The sequence below is a fragment of the Littorina saxatilis genome, linkage group LG5 (genome assembly GCF_037325665.1).
Source record: "Littorina saxatilis isolate snail1 linkage group LG5, US_GU_Lsax_2.0, whole genome shotgun sequence".
Classification (NCBI taxonomy): domain Eukaryota; kingdom Metazoa; phylum Mollusca; class Gastropoda; order Littorinimorpha; family Littorinidae; genus Littorina; species Littorina saxatilis.
The window spans coordinates 42,494,970-42,511,728 of record NC_090249.1 but is presented as its reverse complement, the minus strand read 5'-3'; the positions used below and the strand labels follow the sequence as shown (position 1 = coordinate 42,511,728).

The 16,759-nt window shown below is 40.5% G+C and overlaps 1 long non-coding RNA gene across 1 annotated transcript; it reads right to left on the bottom strand.

Annotated features, from left to right (window-relative positions):
• Window positions 1-3,330: 3,330 nt before the first annotated feature.
• Window positions 3,331-11,022, bottom strand: LOC138967183 (uncharacterized). Its single transcript, XR_011455864.1, has 5 exons — window positions 10,385-11,022; window positions 9,756-9,840; window positions 9,517-9,602; window positions 8,745-8,823; window positions 3,331-6,791 (listed from the first exon to the last, which is right to left on the bottom strand). It is a non-coding gene; the product is annotated as an uncharacterized lncRNA (long non-coding RNA).
• Between the last annotated feature and the right edge of the window lie 5,737 nt (window positions 11,023-16,759).

The following is a 16,759-nucleotide window of genomic DNA, read 5'->3' as shown; positions in this document are numbered from 1 at the left end:
TTTTCATGTCATACTTCTTCGCACATACCTGCAACGATGCACTCGGAAAGGCGCTTGTTTTGTGTGATGTTGACTTTTTCATGTCATGCTTCTTAGCACACACCTGCAGCGATGCACTCGGAAAGGCGCTATTGTACTGTGTGATGGAGACCCTTTCGTGTTATATTTCTTTGCCGATACCGTGCTAATACATGTACTGTACCTGCATCGCTATTCTACAGTAAAGGCGCTTGTACTGTGTGATGAAGAGCCTTTCGTGTTATACTTCTTCGCCGATACTTGCAACGCTATTCTATAGTAAAGGCGCTTTTGTACAGCTTGATGGAGATCCTTTTATGGCACACTTCTTCGACGATACCAGGGCTGGATCAAGGGGGGGGGGGGGGGGGGGAGACCGAAAATGCCCATTTCAAATGCTAAATTTCAACAGCATCGGGGTAACAAGGCCCCACAGACCTCCCTCCTGGCCAGCCAATGTGCCCCTGCCTCATTTCCCATCCCTCCGGGCTCTCCCTAGCTTCGCTTGTACTGCTTATATGGATCTAGATCACGGCTGGCCCGGAGCGTATTGTCGAGACTGACTTGAAGTCAACGTTGGTTATGGGGCCATTTTGTGTTGTCTGCTAACACCCCCCCCCCCCCCCCCCCGGAGTAAAGGAACCACATTTTTTACATTTGAAAAACCCGTGCACACATGTCAATCTCCTATCTGCAGGCATCATGTTTAGCTGTAGGAAATGCTAATTTTTCGTTGTTGAATTTGCAGAGACGCATCACACAAAGCACAATCAAATCAAAAGTCTCTCTTTTTTCAATTCAACCATTGAACTGGTGCTATCATAAGCGTTAACACACAGACCGAATTAAACGAAGTCATGCAATACTAGATGCTCCCCCGTAAAAAAAAAACGGCCACCTGTGAAATTCCAATCACAAAACATAGCCAGAGGAACCCCTCAGGTCATCTAATTTTATAGCTACTTGAACTACTTGCAATAGCAATAGTCCTGTAAAACTGATGGATGCACGCACGTGGCAGCTCAGTGAAGAACCCTACGAGTCAATCTAAAACAGACCGTGGCAAGTAATGGTAAGCAGTCTGCGGATAAACATAACAAACTGCTGATGAAAAAGTGTGTTCATCCCTGCTCTGGATAAAAGACATCGGACTGATGACAACGTGGCAGAGTTCACGCGAAAAGATGTTTTTCAGATTATCGCTTCTACATTTTATTGCACGTACTTGGGGCAGATCTGAATTTCACACTGGAAGATGACAAATCGGTCTTGTGAGTTGAGAACCACATGTTCTTTGCCGACAGAAATGACGATGGGACAAGATGCAGATTGTGTTGAAGAGATGTTTGCAGATTATCGCATCTACATTTTATTGCTCAGATCAATGCACGTAGTTGGGGTAGATCTGAATTTCACAATGGAAGACGACAAATCGGTCTTGTGAGTTGAGAACCACATGTTCTTTGGCGGCAGAAATCACTATGGGACAAGATGAGGATTGCGTTGAGGAGGTTAATACTGACTGACTTTAGATGAAGAGTTCCTAGACCTGGTTTTTGTAGAGAGGCATCATGATGAAGTCCTGGTTTTTTTGACGTTCTTGGTGACAACTCGGCAGAATCGCACGAAGATCGAACTCTCGAAGAAAACAGTTTATCGCTGAACATCGGAAATGTACTCTTCCTGTCTTATCAGTCTCCCCGTTAAATCTACAGGCTACATTATTTATCAGGTAAGTTACCAAACCGGAGTGTGTGTGTGTGTGTGTGTGTGTGTACACCGGATTACCACCATCAACGCACCCTTTTGGACTTTTCTACGTAACCTTACTATGCCTGCTGTGACATTCACGAGGATTATTGTGATTCTTGGACAATCGTGTGCCTGTGCTGGACTTGCTGTGATTTGCGAAGTTATTGTGAAGACGAAGCTTTTGTGGTTGTAAATTGTTTACCACTTGCGTCTACCGTCTTTTCGTTTGTTTTGCAAGAAAAACGTAAAGCGCTCTGGTATAACGCAGTTTGTGTTATTTTTCATAGTTCCGCACAAGGTAATCGATCACGCACACACACACACACACACACTGGCACACACACTACGCGCGCGCACGTTTGAGGTCTCCAGAAAGCGCTGACACACAGTGACACTGAGGGGAACTCATTGTGTGTTGCAACTTACACGAACTAATGGCATTCCTACATTACTTTTTACATTAAATCATAGACCAATCAAATTTGTAATACTTGTGATTTTTCTTCTTCTTGATTCTGTATAATAACTGGAGAGAGAGAGACAAAAAAAGAGAGAGACAAGACAAGACAAAACAAGACAGACAAATTCTTTATTAACGAGGGTAATGGTATAAGCAAACAGGTGCTTTTTTACATCTACCCCTCGCCCACGGGAGGGACTAATCTAATGATAATACGTTTTATAACGTAGAGAGAGAGAGAGAGAGGAAGAGAGCAGTTCATGACTTCATGGTCACACATCTGTCCCATGCGACGAGAGAGCAGGGTAAAAAAAATGCAAAGTATACCATTTATTTAAATAGACCGGGGCTACATTTATTCAATGTTACCCTTGCTTCACCGCCGTGATTCCTGGTTCGTGGCCGACCCAGAGCTTCAAAAAGGTGCCTGTATCTCTAAAACTATTGGGAGTTTTTGATTTATAGACTTCATGTAATCCTCAAACACCATAGAACCTTTCTATCGACCAATTTTTAAAGGATTTGTAAACAAATAAACAATGACGTCATTTGAACCACACAGTCCGGATGTTGTTGGCCGTTACGGACGACCCATATGGAATTAATTAGACTTTAATCATATGAATGAATGCTTTAAACCGTTGAATGATGTCCATGTTGCTTTCGAAATGGAGATTAGCAATTATTTTTTTCCTGACGTAATATGCTTCTTTCTTGTTTTTTTCGCGACCGATAATCATATGATTAAGTTTCGTGTAGACATGTGTATGTGTGTGTGTGTAGTACATATATATATATATATATGTGTGTGTGTGTGTGTGTGTGTGTGTGTGTGTGTGTGTGTGTGTGTGTGTGTGTGTAAAAACACACTTTCAGAAGCCACTAGGCTATCCCTAACTGTACTCTAGCATGCTAGTTACTAAAGAGAAAATGAGAGAGACGGACAAGAGAAAAGTGAACCAAACACGTCTTCATTTGACGAAACCACACGGTCAATGACAATGGGGATTCTCGCGATCGCTCTCTCACGTGATCCAATGCACCCGTCGTTCTCTGTGCACAGTGTTTCTCTTTTCCTTTTTGTGTGTGTTGTTATCATTTTCCCTTATTTCTAATTGATGTCCTACCCCCCGGGGGTTAGGGGGAAGAATTTACCCGATGCTCCCCAGCATGTCGTAAGAGGCGACTAACGGATTCTGTTTCTCCTTTCACCCTTGTTAAAGTGTAACTAAACAGACATTTTGAAGTGTCAGCTTTACTGAATTGCTTTATGTTTTGTCCAAGTATAGACCTGTAGAAGCGATACTGGACGATTTTTCCAACGTTTACTGTGTTTTCTGATTTACTACGATTTTTTAAAAGTGTTGAACCCATTTCAGATTTACCTGATTATCTGTTCTTGATTTGATACTTCCAAAGAACAAGTGGTACTTTGAGTTCCGGTTTTATGTTTTAACCAATCAGAATTTGGTTCCTAAATAAAATCGTCTGCTGCCTGTCCCAACAGAGTCGGCAACAAGCACTGCTTGCCACATGTGTGATGTTACCAACAGAAATAGCCATAAATTGGGCAAGGTAGCAATGTAAATGAATTGGATCTAACTAATGTGCTTGTACTGCATCTCTGGCCTTTGAATTCACTCCAAATGTACTGGCTCAGCGTGAGAGGCAACATCCTGTCGAAGTCGTAAGCACGAGGCTGACTGGGAGATTATTATTCGAAGAGCATGCTGAAACGGATTGTAAGTACAATATTTTACATGTTCTCGACATTTCTGTTGATCTTTCCTTAACTTTAATTGTTTCCTTGATTTAAAACCCTAGGGCTTGTATTTTCAGTTGTGATACTAAGCACGTATCTTTACCACAGTATCCGATCACTTCACACTTGAATTTTGGAATGATGAAGTGGAATTATTTCTGGATCTAATTTATTCCTTGTTCCCCCCCTCTCGATTCCTTTTTTCGCCACATATGTATTGTCGTGTGAGGGGGTAGATTTTTTTGATTTTTTACTTCGGTCAGATACAGATGAGATGATTGGACAAAAAACTTGTCAAAGATTTCAGAATTTAATAGATCTGTTCGAAGTTTTTACGGGATGGGTCCTGTTACAAAACAGACTGAATGTGCCCAAGATGAACTTTTGATTAAACATACACACACAAATGAATCTCTTGAGTTTGTTATACGGCGAAAGTCCAGTTTCCACCACCTCGTCTGTGGTATGTTTATATACTGTTTGATTGAATAGACTGACGTGCATTCTCTCGCAAATGTGCGCGCGCGTGTGTTTGTCTGTGCCTCAGACTTATTAATCAAAGATGATGTTGCACATTGCAGATCTGTGCGACAGGAGCAAGTGGACAAGACAGCTACATTTGTCTGAGCGAAGATCCAACGGTAAGCTCTTTTAGCCGAAGACAGCGAGCCTGGGTGCATGCATGCAAGCTTCTATCATGTTCGTGTGAGTGCTGCAGGGCTATTAGACGACTTTTCATTATTCTTGATTTGGAGATCCATGCAGGGTATTAGAAAGTGCAGAATATACACGTTTGAACAAATACGATGTGTGTTTGCTCTGAAAAAAAGAAAAGACGCAACAAACAAACATTGTATTTGTTTAAAGTATCGCAAATATGTATTACCTGTATCTGCATGTTTTGATAATGATGAAGGGTAAATTACTTTGACGTGTGTTTTTTTTTTTTAACCACACTGATAACGAATGATAGAAACACAGACACACTTAATAACATACTGTATCCACAAAAATTGTAACAATAAATGTAAGCTGAACAATGCCTGCAACACATTTCAGGCCTCAGAAGGAAGTGATTATGAGATTCAGACAGAGAGAGAAAGCCCAACACGAAACCAGTTGTGACATTTTTTATTTCATTATGTAATATTAAAAACACGACAACAACGTATTTCCTGTACTTAGTTTCGTGCAATTATGGATTGCAAAGTATGTCTAATTGAGTGGCATAAAGAGGCACAGTTGCATGAAAAACCAACTCGGATCTTGACTAGGATCAGGATTTTACATGGACACAACCTAGAATTTAACATCCTGGGGGGAGGGGGGTACTGCGCCTTTCACATCAAGATGTAAAGATCTATTTTAAATAATACTTATTAGAAGGGAACAAAATCAAACTACAACAATCGTTCTGAGGGGAGAGAATTACCTCTTCCGAAGAAATTACCTCCCTTGCTTTTCTTGTCGTGACTTATGTAGAGTAAAGTGAATAGAAAGTGAATCAGTCAGTAACAAAAAAAAACACACAACATTTCTTAAGATCAATGAGGAGTCTTGAAGTATTTGTCAATGTTAATATTGTATGCATAACAAACAATATATTACGGATTGATAATTAAAGAAAATCGTCTCTTCTACAGGGTTGACCCCCCTAAAAAGGACACCCACAACCATGCAAATTACTTCTGCATCTGTTGAACCAATTATTTTATATATGGTATTCATTAACTTCAGTTTATGTTCTGCCTTTCCAGTAAGTGGCAATTTTGTAAATTGAATGGTCTGACTTTTGTGCAATTTTGATTTTTCTCTCCAAATTCGGGTGTCGACTAAACACAACGAGTTTTGACATTGAGCGGTAGCCATTTTTACCTAATTTAAACCCTTCAGGCTTTTACCTTTTTGATTATTTTAAATGTCTGAGTATGTAAAAACATCCCCTTCAACCCCCAGGCTATCGATGACCTGAAGAAAGCATGCAGTTACAGCTAGGTTCAGGGCAATCCTCAGACACGAAAGCGTTGGTGTCATTGGTGATGCAAAAGTTAGATAATTTAACCTACAAATTTGCCACTTTGTGAACTGCACATGCATAAAATCAAGTTTAAGTATGCTGAATATGAAGTTATCCAGTCAATTGGTGTAGAAGTTATAGCATTTCTGTCAGTTAACAGTATTTAAAATCTCTAAAGTAAAATCTGACATATTCGAAAGTTTTGCATAAACACCCAGACAATTTTTACGATACTCTCCTAAGCTTCTCCACTTCTCAGCCCTGTCTTGGAAATAAATTCGAATAAGGCAGTCAAAATAACTTAGTTTGGAGCACCCATCAATCAGAATAAGCATTAACTTTTGACACAGGAAATATCTTCTACCGAAAGCTCTCCTGGTTTTATTCTACATTTTTCCTGCATAATGGTAACAAATTTAATGATAAATCTAAACAACGAAGTGACTGTGGTAAGATGAACAAAGTTAAAAAAACAAAGGATTACTGTAAATGGTTTACGAATCGAAATCTAAACAAGTTTTAATGATAAGTAAAATGATAAAAAAATAAAATTAAAAAAAGCTAACGTCCTCGCATTTGTCCAGAATTATTCCATGTTTAACATGGGAACAGAGGGATAATTGGTCTAAAGAATTTTTAAAAAGGAGGGTTAGGGTAACCCTAACCCTCTTTGGACTATCTGTATGCAATGCCCGCTATAGGTGAAAGACTTTTGTGGAAGCCATGGAAGAATGCATCGCTGTTGTGCTGGTTCAGCTTGAGGTCCTGTCCTAGCGAATATCCTGCACACACAAAAACACGACTTTTTAAGCCACTTATGTTGCATTCCGTGACATAGCTTTGTTAAAACCGTGTGCCTGATAATAATGACAGATTTTGTTGATATACATTTTTTTTAAGACACCCCATATAATATTGTTTGACAATCTCTTTCAACATAGTTTACGAATCACCAATGTGTATACAAACGCAAATAACCCACAGGTCAATAAATTACTTTCCAGAGAAAGAGAGAGAGAGAGAGAGAGAGAGAGAGAGAGAGAGAGAGAGAGAGAGAGAGAGAGAGAGAGAGAGAGAGAGAGAGAGAGAGATTAAAACTAGAAAATGTGTGCTATATAAAACAAGGATAATCTCTGTCAAATCTTCGCTTGTACCTGCATGGTGTTTACTGCGCCTGTTTTATTTCATTTATTTTACTTTTTTTTTGGGGGGGGGGGGATGTTTTGTGATGAGGGTTTTTTCAAAGCCTTTACAGTTTACTGCTTTAGTCATTGAATCCACCCGACTTCGATTTATTGTTCAGTGATGGGTAATTGTGTGACCAACTATGTAAGTTAGTGATTGTTCTGGCTTCATACAATGACATTGCATTAATTTTATAAGTGTATGTGTGTGTGTTTCAGGCAAAAGCTGATATTACAGTCCTAGTTGTATGCAGTACCTCTGCTTCTTCGTTCAGGAATCAAAGTATACAATCTAAACCGATTATTTTGTTCAATAATGTTCAGCTTACCATCCCGAAGAAGGCAGTAACGTGCCGAGATATTGATTATAGATATTAACGTACCTAACCTGGTTACTGGTGTGTTTTCTTTTTATTTCAATAATGTAAATGTGTGACAACTTGCAGGGTACTTGATGTTCAGAGCAATTTTTCTGGCAAAAGACCTTTTATGGATCAAAGAAAACTTTTGTCATGGTGCACAAGTCAATCAATTTGGTTGATAAATAATTTGTGCTGCATTTTCCCTGGTTCCAAAACGTAGTATGTATTACCACATGTCCTTCCCTGTCATTGGCATCACATGATTCTCTGCAAGCAGTCTTTTGTGGAAATACGTCATTTAACACTTGCACTTATAGTAGGTGGCTGTGGAACGGTAGACATGCAACGACAACGAACAACAAAAGACAAAGTGTGGAGTACACTCATTTTTCTTAACATACGCTAAGTTTCTTTGAGAATGCTCCAAGTGAAAATCAGGGGTTCCTAGGCCTGATATCACAATTAAACAGCTTCTTCTCAGAATCAGGAGGGAAAAAACTGTTATATGGCGAGATGTGACAAGAACAGACAGCAGCAGCAGCAACAACAACATTGCTAAATCGTCGCTTTAACAAATTTTCATGTTTAGCATCGCAGACAAAGCACGGCTACTGATCCGACCAAAGCCACACTTCATGCACGATGGGCACATTGTTATGGCCAGCTTGTTAACGTGCGCATTGTGTATGTTTTACATAGAATTGAATGTGTTTGTCGTTGTGTCTGTCATCTATCCTAGTCGTTTGATTTTAGAATAAAGCAAACTTATTACAATGACGATTTTCTTCGGTTTTTGATGAAGGATTGGCATCAAGACTTTTCCTATTTTCCAACTCTGCCACCATACACTGGCCGTTCAGGTCTGCATGTCGACCACATGGTGTGTGATCAGATTTTTCGGACATGTTCACAATGCTTACATGACCACCAAATGGAAAATCAGTTGGTATTTGTTATGTTTTTGTGTTAGCACAATCTTCATACAAGTAAACAGAAACAGTTTTGTTGCAAACAGAGCCTTCATAAGAAAAAATGCTTCTAAGTCAAAATACATACCCCCTTTTTCGTATTGCGTAAAATATACCCATAAATTCTGGACATCATATTTTTATTTTTTTCACAACAATGAAACCAAACTTTGGCATATGTTTTATTAATAAGTAAACTAATGTCAGAAGTAGGTATTTACCTTGTTTGCCTTCGCGTTCTTGATAGCCCGCTGCAGCATTTGTATCACTTCCCTTGACATTCAAAACGCCAATGTATTTCTGAAAGGAAAATAAAGATATTGACCGAAACATCACACAAGTGGTATATCATGCTAGGTTTTGTTTACAGTGCCTGTTCTACGACCACATCTGATTGTAATTTAAATAAAGAAAAACTGTATCCATTTATTACTTCTCTATTTGTGTGTGTTTGTGTGTGTGCAGGGGCGGATCACATCATTTTTAAGGGGGAGTTTCCAAATTTCTTTTAGGGACAATTTGACGACGCGAAGCGTTTAGTTGAAGACACGAAGCGTTCAACCTCCTTGGAGGGGGGGGGGGGGGGGGGGGGGTCCGACAAATGTTGATAAAAACATGGAAAATGGATCAATCTGAGCCAAGAAACATCCCCTAATACACCTTCCAAAAAAGTAAATATATTAAGAAGAAAAATTTGAATCACAACAAGGACAATTGATCGATCTGGCGCAACCTGAGCAAACTAATTAGCCAACTTCTTTCCAAAATCGTCACTTAGAATACAAAGGCCGGCTCCTAAGTGGTCCGGAAACCCCGGAACCCCCCTCCGGATCCGCCCAGTGTGTGTGTGTGTGTGTGTGTGTGTGTGTGTGACCGATGACCGTCTCTAAATTCTAATCGTTGCGTTTGCATGGTAATAAAGTTTTAATACTGGATATGCCCATGAAAAAATATCATTTCTTGTTCATGTCATTGTGTGTGTGTGGCCAGGACCGTGACTTCTGCTTGCCTCGACGTCTTCAGAAAAGACACAAAATGCCAGCAGGCGTATGTTCTTGGAGCACTCAGTATGCCGTCATCTGCAAACAAATAAATACAAATTATTCAATTGTGTAAATAAAGAACAATCATTTTAATATTACAACAAAAAATTCATATAACTGTAGTCTTCACCAGAGACATCCACTACACTATAAAACTGCTGTAAAAAATTGAAATACTATAAAACTTACCCCCACTCAGATCTATTTGGGATTATTCAAGTTTCAACCATGAAACGATGCCGGTTTGGACAGATCTGCTAGTTTGCCGCTGAAACTGAAATCAAAGGCGATCTTCAGAACTACTTCTAATCTTGTATTTGTGATTAAAATAAAATACTGATCTTCCCAATAGAAGCTGATGTGTATACACATGACCAGGACAAGGTATTTTGTTACAGGGCATTTACGCAGACGTCGCAGTTCAAAATATCGTTTTAGATCTGATTTTGTACAGCAGCCTGTGTGATTCAGAATCGTCTGCCCTTTTTCGGTTTAACATTTTATGGACGATTCCTATGAGACTGCTCAATCATAACTGATGACAAATTCAGAAACAGATGATGGTTTCAAGTAGGCTACAGTAATGATTCGTTAAAAATGTCAAGCCACTCGTCGATCATTCACACTCAAAGAACCCAAGCCAAATCTGCTCTGGTTCCGAGCAGCTTTTTCAAACTGAGACCCTAATTGTTACGCATCTGCCACAAAAAGATAGACCACAAACAAGCGGCACTGTACCATGCTTTCGTTTATGTTGCTAAACAGATTAAATGTGCATTGTAAATGTGCTTACAGCAAAGAAATGCATCCTTACTTACCACAAAAATACTGGTTCCACATTCATCGCACTTGTGTCTTCTTACCAAAACCTATCGATATGTTTGTTTACGATATATTGGTAATTACTAACCGTTAACTATTTTTCAAAAATCTGAAATGACTTTTAAGAATCAAAGAAAGATTCGCTAAAACGGTTGACTTCAGAAAATAAGCAATATTTTTCTGAACCATGAAATAAAAATCGAAAACTCCGTTTGATCTTTTATTTTGGTAGATTGATGACAACAGCCGGAACTGAAAGTACCAGAACCAAAAATTAAGGGCATTAATCAGGTAAACTAAGAAGATTGTCGTTCCTGGCGCGCACTTCACATGTCCGTCAAACAGTGTCCGAGTGAGAGCAAAATTTTTTTCTCGCAGTTCGACAGTATATGAGGCCCTTCTTCATATCAAAGTGTAAAGGTTGCTGAACGATGTTTTTCCTTTTTGCTTGTTTAGTTACACTTTAAGTGTTTCTTGTATAGAATATAGTCAATGTTTGTAAAGATTTTAGTTGAGCAACTTGCATTCTCCCAGTAAGGTAATATATTGTACTATGTTGCAAGCCCCTGGAGCAATTTTTTGATTAGTGCTTTTGTGAACAAACAAGTGGCTCTATCCCATCTCCCCCCCCCCCCCCCCCCCCCCTCTCCCCATCGCGATATAACCTTCGTGGTTGAAAACAACGTTAAACACCAAATAAAGAAAGAATGATGTCCTACTCTGCTCCACCAAGTAAGTAAATATTTGAAACAACTTACTGCAGGGTTTGTTGTCTAATTTTTAACAAACAAACACAGACATGCGAGTGCCCATTCATGTACATAGACAAGCATGAATGCGCGCGCACACACACAGACACACACGCACGTGCGCTCCACTACACACACACACACATACATATGTACTACACACACATGTACTACACACCCGCACATACATGTACTACACATACGCACACACATGCACTACACACACACATACCCAAAAACACACACAAACACATAGTTGTACATGTATGTAAAATGGTATTGAACAAAAGCCACTTCTGCCATTTCCATCCAAACTCCTCCATGACCAGTAACGCTGAAATACCCTCACTGGGTGTAATGTGACAAATTAAAGGGTTGTGAAGAATAGAGACTAAGAAAGAATCATATGGTTTTGGGACAACAGATTCAGACTGATTAAAGATGCGCTGAAATGAAGAATACAGAATACAGAATACAGTATTTATTGAGCCAAGTGACATTAAAAAACATTTAAAGCACAAGGAATTTCGCGTAGTGTTGGTAAAATCACGCACACACACACCCACACACACACTGACACACACACACACACGCCCACACATACACTGACATACACACCAACACACACACGCCCACACTACAGCAGTCACGATCACACCATCACACGCAGGGCAGACATGAGGTAAAACAAATGACAATCATCTATTAAAAGAAAATGTACAAAGAGTGGTCTAAGATGCTGGTGGAAGGGTCTACACAGAATACAATTTTATAATCTAATGCATAGTTAGAACTAGCCCATCCCCTCCACCCACCCACTCATGAATAACTAAAATAATGCAGCTAAAGAAAATGTTGAACATTTGGAAATCAGGAATCACACATCAAAGTCCCACTCAACCCCCCCCCCCCCCCCCCTCAAGTTACTTGATGCTATGTGACTACCAAAGGGCTGCGAAGAAAAGAGACTAAGTGAGTAAGAAATCAACTGGTTGGCTCACGTAAGTGTAGCCTATGCGATGCTAACTTTTGTCTGTCTGTGCGTGCGTGCGTGCCAGTGCGTGTGTGTGTGTGTGTGTGATAGAAACTTTAACATTTCCGAATCTACGGATAAAGCTCGCATAAGAAGATTACGTCTCGGTCAAAAGTGTTTGACGTGTGTGATAGAAACTTTAACATTTGAAGACGTCACATTATGACATAAGAGGGTTAGACGTCACGCGAAGGAATTACTGAAAGTCTCGGTCATTGTTATTGTGAGCGGGCCGAGACTAGTTGGCAGATCTAGTGTCTCGCTTTCTTGCACAGTTTCACCTATAGTCCAGGCATCTTAGCCACTTTAGTGAAGGGAACGTTGAAGTGACAATGACTAGGTTTAAAATGTCCCTTATCAGAAAGTTCAACCTCAGTCCTTTGATGTTTATTAAACACATTTTCATATAAAGTTGGCGCTTCATATGGAAAAGTGGCTTTGAAATTGACCCTAATCCTTCTTTGGGCTCTGTAAATGTCGTTTGGGGCTATGGTTGTAAAACGGTATCTACTGGTCACCCCAATGTATAAACTGAAAACTCTTTCTGCACCAGAACACGCAGAAAGGATTGTATCTGCCTGATGTCTGATGCTTTTCAAAATCCCCAACCACTAACACCTTCAAAACGGACATTAACTGACACTGTTGTTTTTCCCTATATAATCCTTACTATTTTTCCGAGACGTCGTCGTGTTGTGTATTTAGCTTGCCACAACCTCATACATGGTCCTAAAAGTTAAAGTTGAAGAAAATACTAAAGATAAATGAACAAGCTGACGCAGTGTCATTCGCACCGTGAATCCCCCCATGGGAACATACTAAAGTCTGGTTCCAAATAGGCTCAATTTCCTTCTATTTCTTTGTATTTCTCCCTCGTAGGGGTGGGGGTGTTCAAACCAAAGGCACCTTTAAACCAAAACTCATATCACACATCTTACAATACTAACACACTCAGCAGTGAAAGGGTGTCTGCTGGTAAAAAATTCCAAACAATCCTAAAAGTACTTCACTACTAAACGTGCTTTTAAAAAGAGCAGTTATTTTTCCCTCTATATTCAGTATTGTGTTTTCTGCGAACATGTAGTCTATTTAGATGGTTGTCATGTGCACATGAGTTGCTAAAGCGTTTTCAGTTGGGCATATGTCGAAAAGCAAAGAATTAGCCCTTTGAAAACCATCAGAACTGTCACACAAAAATAACATTTACCTATCTCACCAACTGACCAAACATAGGGCTTTTCCTTATGTATTATGTATTGTCGTGTTTTTTGTAGCATACTTGTGAAAACAGCCACCACTGTTGTAAATGATACTTTAAAGAGCATTATTTCATTTTTACAGTTGAAGGACAACCTGGACTGCCGTATATTACAGCTGTTTTACAATCAGCCAAAATTTTCTTAACAAACGTATGTTAAGAACAACTCCCATAGTGAAATTGAAGGAAAACAAAGTGAAAATCCCCCTGCCATAGAGGAGCTAAAGAATCAACAATAAACGACTGCATGGATAGCTTGATGCACGAATGCATTGCGGACATGTTTGTCTCCAACCAAGAGAAAGTTCCAAAAAATCCCTTTTGTGCTTCTTATTATACAGTGACGTCAAAGACAGCCTTTTCTGCTGTTCATACATTCAGGGGTTATGGTTACACTAAACGACGTAGTTGTAGCCATACTGCCATCCCACACCGGTGACACTGTGACGGTTCCCCTACGCTTTGTGTTCGGTGCCCTGACCCTTTGTGTTCGGTTCCCACTCGGTTCCCACACGCCAAAATTCGCGGACAAAACATCCATTTATGGTAGTATTACGCAATGTTGCTCTCTGAGAATGGTCTTGTTAGATCTGTGAGTGTTTACACTACATGCCTAGGTGCTGTTGGATTGAAGGTTTTTGATATTTTAGCCGTTATTAGGTAGAATGCCTTCCACTTTACTGCAAAACTGCATAATTCGTAGCATCGGCAAGAAATATCCTACCAAAAAATGCCTGCTTGGAACTGTCGTTGGTCCAGCAAAAAGTTCAACATGTCTGTAGCAGACAGCCCAAGTTTCAAGATTGTAGGGCCATCCAAACAGCCGTAATAATAAAAACAACAAAAGTAGTCAGTGAAATTGGCTGTGTTCGGTCCCCACACACTTTTGTGACGTAGGCGTGACGGTTCCCATAATTCATTGTGTCGGTCCCCACTTTCTGTGTCGGACCCCACTTTCGACCTAATTTCTCTGTGACGGACCCCACAACCAGCCTATTTTGTGTCGGTCCCCACACCTTCTTGGATTTATGACTTGCCGGTTATTTGTATCATTGTATTCATTGAATCTAATTGTCTCGGAGTTATTTTTCAGCAAAAACCGGCAAGGCAGCACCTTTTGTGATACCAAGTAAGTCAGATGACATCAGTATGTGTGTGTATGTGTGTGAGAGAGAGAGAGAGAGAGAGAGAGAGAGAGAGAGAGAGAGAGAGAGAGAGAGAGAGAGAGAGAGAGAGAGACTAACTTTATTAGTTTATGCCACAAATAATATATAACATTATTTATCTCTGGGACGGTTCCCAGTATACCAGCAAATTATGTGTTGATCCACCCACACCTTCTTGAACTGGCCTTCCCAATATCTACTCTTAGTCTTACGGCCTTGGAGATATGCAATTTGGCACATTTTTAAAATAAAAGATCCACCTATCGTATGTGAGATTCAGTTTTCAGAGCAAAATGCTGCCCAGGGACTTCTAGTGGTGATTGAAAAAAAAAGAGTACTTGCCTGTGTCAAGTATGTGTCTTTATCCACGCTTGTTGTAAGAGGCAACTTTTCCCAGCTCCTTGTGTTCATGACTGCTTTCTCTTAAAATTAATTACTTTATGACAGTCAGAATACAATGGAACAAGGCTACATAAACCCTGACAGCCTACGACAACGGCCCGACTAAGGCTCAACACCGCGCCAATAAATTCAGCATTGGGCCAATGTTGGGCCATGATTGCTCCGTTTTCGTAGGCTATCAGGGTCAAAGATACATATTGGTAAACTAGTAAAATACATGTTCAGCATCATCAGCAATACCACAAAAGGATTAAAACAAGAAATTCCTCCGATAGGAACTACACCCCCGTCAAAGGGAAATAACCTTCTCAGTTGGTGGCAGTGAGAATGGTTATTTCCCTTTGACCAACGGGGGGGGGGGGGGGGGGGGGGGGGGGGGGGGTCCGTCTATACCAGGCCTTGTATAATTTTAATCCACCAATAACTCCCTAACCGTGTGTTTGACTGGTCCCAATTTTTGTAAGGACCGTCTCAGAAATGTATAGAACCTGTTCACCAAGTTTGGTGACGATCGGTCCGTTCATTCTTGAGATCTACTTGCGAACACAAACACATCGAGTGAAACCTATACACACCCCTATACCGGGGGTGTAAAAATCCTATTAGCTGTATGTCAGCGGCACAATGCAACCAGAACCAGCGTTTATGTGGAGTGATCGGGTGCTGGTCACTACCGCGAGCGTCACTACCGCGAGTACCACTACCGCGTCTCACACTAAAGTTGTGTTTCCGTACCCGCGATAGCGTTTTTCCAGCGGTGCGACGAAAATCAAGCACATAGAAAATGACCAGGAGTGTTTCCACACGCGCGACGCGTTAGCGGCGCGACAAGCGGCAAGCGACGCGATTTTTTTGAAAGGGTCCTGGAGCGATTTTTTCGCGTTGTCGCGCGGCAACGCGGGAGTTTACAGATTTTACCGCATGTTTAAAACGCAAGTACGGAAACACGTCACGCGTTTGCGCGCGTTTTCTTTTGTCGCTGCCGCTGTCGCGGGTACGGAAACAGAACTTACCGCGAGTACGACACTACCGCGAGTACGACACTACCGCGAGTATAACACTACCGCGTGTCACACTACCGCGAGTATAACATTACCGCGTGTCATTTTATGACTTCCATGGCTGAAGGCAAAGGTTGAAATGTTTCCTTGAAATATAAAACAAAAAGGCCTGGGCTCGTATTCTTGAAAAAGCTGCAAAATTGTGTCCTTTAAAGTCAAACTGTCGTTTAACTACCGTCCGGTATTTATTTTTACTGCCCAGTAATTATTTATTTTTCCCCGGTATTAATGTGTGTCTGGCGGAAGGTCGGCAGCTACCAGAATTGGTTATTTTTAGAATTGGAGATTCCTCATGCTTGCTCCTCTCTACAAACAATATTTGAACAAGATTTATTCTTGAAAAAGCTGCAACTCATATACTGGCCTGTAAAACTCAACTGCTAAGTGTTATTTTTGAAACACCGGTAAGTCCTTACCGGGTTGTCTCCGAGCTGTAAAGTTAGAGGACCCCTCCCCCTCCTGTAAAGTCGCTACCTGTCAGTAACTTCACCAACACTGTCCATTAAAACCGTCAAGTTCGAATAAATCTTGTTCAAATATTGTTTGTAGATTTATGTCCCTCATGGACACACATTGGTGTCATTTAAGCACCGATGCATTGCGGTCAAATACGAGCTTCTGCTCGCGAAAGATTTCAACCGATGCTCGATCATAACGGCGTGTTGCAAAAGCGTGCTTGCGTCTTGTTTAATGCATTACAGT